This window comes from Apium graveolens, chromosome 4, assembly GCF_009905375.1.
Source record: "Apium graveolens cultivar Ventura chromosome 4, ASM990537v1, whole genome shotgun sequence".
Classification (NCBI taxonomy): domain Eukaryota; kingdom Viridiplantae; phylum Streptophyta; class Magnoliopsida; order Apiales; family Apiaceae; genus Apium; species Apium graveolens.
The window spans coordinates 51,119,053-51,124,696 of NC_133650.1; positions in this window are offsets into that span (position 1 = coordinate 51,119,053).

The window sequence follows — 5,644 nt, forward strand, 5'->3', positions numbered from 1 at the left end:
CAAAAATTCCAGAAAGGCATATACTAGAGAGGTTATGCATATTGTTGGAGAAGCCCCGAAGAGGGCCAGGACAGAAGTAACATTGGCTTTTGATGATTCCGACCTAGAGGGTGTGAAGTTTCCCCATGACGACCCGCTGGTCATAACACCAATAATAGGAAATAGCCCGGTTAAGAGGGTCCTTGTGGATAATGGTGCTTCTGTGGATATCTTGCTCCACGACACCTTTCTAAGGATGGGATATAACGACTCCCAGTTGACACCAACCGACATGCCGATATATGGATTTGCTGGAGTAGAATGTCCTGTGGAAGGGATAATCAAATTGCCAACCACCATAGGTACGGAGCCAAGGCAAGCAACGCAGATGCTGGATTTCGTGGTGGTAAAGGCTAGTTCAACTTATAATGCTATCATGGGGAGAACAGGGATACATGCCTTCAAGGCAGTCCCCTCTTCCTACCATTCAGTCATGAAGTTTCCCACCCGAAACGGGATTGGAGAAGAGAGAGGAGATCAAAAAATGGCTAGAAGCTGTTATGTGGCCTCTTTGAGGGCAGATGGAGTCGGGGGGCAGGTTCTTCCTATTGAAGATATGGATGTTCGAGAAAATGATGAGAATAGAGGAAGGCCAGCAGAAGAATTGGTCTCGGTTCCTTTAGACCCTGAGAATCCTGAGAGGACGACTTTCATTGGAGCCACATTAGAGGAGCCCCTTAGAGGGAAGTTAGTGAAATTTTTGGGAGAAAATAGTGATGTGTTTGCATGGTCAGCAGCTGATATGCCAGGCATAGACCCGGAGTTAATTACTCACAAGCTAAACGTGGATCCAAGCCGGAAGACAGTGAAACAAAAGAAAAGAATTTTTGCCCCGGAAAGACAAGAGGCTATAAAGCAGGAAGTGGAAAAGCTCTTAGAGGCTGGTTTCATTGAGGAGATTCAATTTCCGGAGTGGTTAGCAAACCCTGTAATGGTGAAGAAGGCTAATGGAAAGTGGAGGATGTGTATAGACTTCACCGATCTGAATGATGCATGCCCCAAAGACTGTTTTCCGCTGCCTAGAATTGATACTTTGATTGATGCCACCGCTGGACATGAGATGCTGAGTTTCATGGATGGGTTTAGCGGATACAACCAGATCAAAATGCATAAGGATGACATTCCAAAGGTATCATTTATCACTGACTTTGGTGTTTATTGTTATCTTGTTATGGCGTTTGGTCTCAAGAATGCGGGAGCCACCTATCAAAGGTTGGTGAATAAAATTTTTAAGGATCTTATTGGTAAGACTATGGAAGTCTATGTTGATGACATGTTAGTCAAAAGTCTAGTAAAGACCGATCACATAGCCCATTTGAGGGAAGCTTTTGAGGTCCTGAGGTACCACAAGATGATGTTGAATCCCACGAAGTGTGCTTTCGGAGTAGGATCTGGAAAATTCTTGGGATTGATGGTCTCAAAGAGGGGAATTGAGGCTAACCCCGATAAGATAAAGGCAATCCTGGACATGGAACCCCCCAAAACTGTCAAGGATGTTCAGAAGCTCACAGGAAGGGTTGCTGCGTTAGGACGATTCATCTCCAAGTCAGGAGACAAGTGCTTGTCATTCTTCAAGTCACTAAAGAACATCAAAGACTTTGTGTGGAGTGAGGAAAATCAGAAGGCATTTGAAGAATTAAAGAAGTATATGAGCCAGGCCCCGTTGTTGGCCAAACCAGTTCTGAATGAAGTTTTATTTCTGTACTTGGCTGTTTCAGAGAGCGCCTTGAGCGCGGTGTTGGTTAAGGAGGAACTGAAAGTCCAGAAACCCGTATACTATGTCAACAAAATCTTGCATGGTGCTGAGTTGAATTATTCAACTATTGAGAAATTTGCTCTAGCCTTGGTAATGGCTTCGAGAAAGCTGCGTCCTTATTTTCAGGCTCACCAGATTGAGGTGCTAACGAATCAGCCCCTGAGAAACATCATTCATAGTACCAAGGCAAGTGGGAGATTGATTAAGTGGGCAATAGAGCTGGGAGAGTTCGATCTCAAGTATAAGCCACGTACGGCGATAAAAGCCCAGGCACTAGCTGACTTCCTGGTGGAATGTACCATACCCAGCCAAGAAGTCGGGGGGCAGGAAGATACCATAACTCAAGACAAGGGAGTTGATAATGAAAACAAGGAGAAGGATGATAAAGAGTATTGGGTTCTCTATTTTGATGGAGCATCAAAAACAAACTCCAGTGGAGCAGGGTTGGTTTTGCAAAGCCCTGATGGGTTCTTAATTGAGTATGCTATGAAGCTAGACTTCCCAACTACAAACAATGAGGCAGAGTATGAAGCCCTGATTGCTGGCCTTGGTCTAGCTGGGACACTTAGAGTCAAAAACTTAAAGGTCCGTGGAGACTCGAAGCTGATCATATCCCAGGTAAAGGGAGAATTTGAGGCAAGGGATGATACGATGGCTAAGTATGTTCGCCTAGTAAGGGCTGTGATGACCCAATTTGATGAATGCCATGTTGAACACATTCCAAGGGAAGAAAATGCTAAAGCAGATGCACTATCAAAGTTTGCTTCATCTGAGATTGAAGAAAGTTCAGGAAGTGTGTACTTCCGTGTTTTGAAGACACGAAGCATATATGCTAAGCTTGTGGCTCCCATAGGCTTGGGGACGTCATGGATTGATCCCATCAAGGCTCACATTCAGACCGGTTGGTTGCCAAGCGATGCAATTGAGGCACGGAAGTTAACTGTTCGAGCACTAAGGTACACTTTGATAGATGGGATTCTATATAAAAGATCTTTCGTGGTTCCTTACTTGAGGTGTCTCAGGCCCGATGAGGCACGCTTAGCTCTTGAGGAAGTGCATGGTGGTATTTGTGGGCAACACTTGGGGGGCAGGGCCTTGGCTCATAAGATAACCCGTTTAGGCTTCTATTGGCCAGAAATGATGGCTGATGCCAAAGAATATGTAAAGAAGTGTGATCGCTGTCAGAAGCATGCACCAGTCGCCAGACAACCCCCCGAGATGCTGACCTCTATCAACTCACCTATTCCCTTTGCTATGTGGGGGATGGATATTCTAGGGCCTTTTCCTATGGCCACAGCACAAAGGAAGTTTCTGATTGTAGCCATTGATTATTTCACCAAGTGGATCGAAGCCAAACCTTTGGCCAAAATCACAACTAAGCAGGTTGCACAATTCCTGTGGGAAAACATTATGTGCCGATATGGAATTCCCCGTATCCTCGTCACTGACAATGGAACACAATTCAACAATGAGGAATTCAAGAAGTATTGTGAAGAAAATGAAATTGAGTTACGATTCACCTCTGTGGCTCACCCGCAAGCCAATGGGCAAGCAGAGGTAGCAAATCGGATAATCCTGGATGGACTAAAAAAGAGGATCGAGAAGTCAAGAAATAATTGGGTGGATGAGATACTTCCAATATTATGGGCCTATAGGACTACCTGTAGAGTCACAACAGGAGCAACTCCTTTCATGTTGGCATATGGGGCAGAAGCAGTAGTTCCCGTGGAGATATCGCATTCCTCTCCAAGGATTCAGACTTTCAATGCTGTAGAAAATGAGGAAGGGCAGAGGTTAGCCCTGGATCTAATTGATGAAGTGCGAGATGAGGCACATGCAAAGATAGTAGAATATCAGAAAAAGGCTTCATTCTATTACAACCTAAGGGTTAAAGAAAGGTTCTTTTACCAAAGAGGCTTGATCTTAAGAAAGATTGAGGCTTCGGGAGTTGAAGAGAAAGAAATGCTAATCCCTAACTGGGAAAGACCGTATAAGGTCAAGAAAACATGAGGACGAGGATCCTACAAGTCGGAAACACTGAGCAGTGACAAAGTGCCTCATACCTGGCGCGTTTCGAAGCTGAAGGTTTAATATGTTCAGGACATGAAAGACATGTTCGTGGTACTTAGTAGTAAATGGAGGAATAAGGTCGACCAGTGTACGAGCATCCAATGAATAAAATTCCCGAAGGACCAAAGTATCAAAAATAAAAGACGAATATGAAATCAAACTACAAATGCATGAGATCCTGAAGGATCAGAAATCAAGTCATAATGAACAATTAGGTTACATACTGAAGATGTTCAAGTCCATAAAGGACCGTAAATAGATAAAAGCCACACACGACAAACAAAGCCATGCAAGGCCTAAACACTGAAGGACAATCTATAGTCCAAAATCAGATGATTGGCCAATAATGGTAACCTCAGAAACAACCCAAAGGCTAGGAAAGCCCCGCAAATTTACCATATCCGGGTAAGAGCTATGAACAGAGCCAATGGACATGTTAACGCATCATCATGGGTGTCCATCATCTTGAATAAGTCTTCTGACCGTCGATAAACGTTAAGAGAGCTCTAGAATCCCAGTCCTAAAACTTTCTCTCAAGTTTCTTCATCAATGCCTCCAAGGCCATGTGCTCACTCCTTCATTTTGCACTCCTAGTGAAAGAAGCTGCGAAGTAGGCGTTGGCCTAATAAGAAAAAGATATTAGAAATCTAACTTCACAAAATGTATATGGTCAATTGGAGTCCACATTACAAACTCCAGCCTACCAAAGAAGGCTGATCAGCCTCAAGAGAAAGCCTGACCAACTGGAGATCCCTTAGAAAGGGCTCCGCCAGACCGGCCTCCAAGGGATGCCCTAAGCCAGCCAAGCTCCTCCTTTAATTTGTGAAGTACTGAAAGTTCTAAAAAGAATAGATGTACCAAATACAAGGCATGAGCCCCGCACATCCCCGCCTCAGGAAGCTGTTCGCCTAATTGGAACAAACTTAACCAATGGAAAGATAAAGGGGGGTTAGGCCAACTTTAACAAGGTTCCTTGGATGAGGTCCCCACCTGGCAAGGCACTCCCTCGAATAAAAAAGAGAGAAGTCAAATCCACGAATTGATATTGAGAATATTGAAGTTCAAGAACTTCCATGAAATAGGATCCCGAAGGGCCAAGAAGCTCTAGACATTAAGGTTACGGCCGACCAAGGGCCTCAAGGGCTTGGTCCCTATGGCCGACCAAGAGTCCTTGAAGCTGACTCCTCCACATGGAGGGTTAGGCCGACTAGGATGTCCTCAAAGGAACGTCTAGAGACGTCCTGAACTAATAGGGATGGCCCCTAAAAGAAGGTTCCAAGAAAACCATGAACTAGAGCCAAGGGATGCTCCTAATGAAGACAAGAACTTCCACGAAAACAAGTTTTGTAAAGACTAGAACCCTTACGAAGGGAAATAAGTTTCACGAAGAGTAAGACGCTCACGGCTACCAAGAGTCACTGACGCCTAGCCCTCCATAAGGAAGGATTAGGCCGACTAGAACCTTCACAGAGGAAAATAAGTTTCGTGAAGAATAGAATGTTCACGAGAACAAGTACATAACGCTCACTAGAAAAAGGGCCAAATGTCCAAAAAGAGCAGAATTCGCCGACCGGGCCACATGAAGGCCTCATAGCCGACGGGAACCTATGTAGGGTTGATCCAGACCCTCCTAAAGGTTTTCTGGTGGAACTCCTATGAAATTCCTTGAGAATTCTTGAAAAATTAGGCGCCCGATGAGAACAAGTTCCGCGAAGACTAAAGAGTCCATGAGAACAAGTTCCGTGAAGGCTAAAGAGTCCATGAGAACAAATTTTGTGA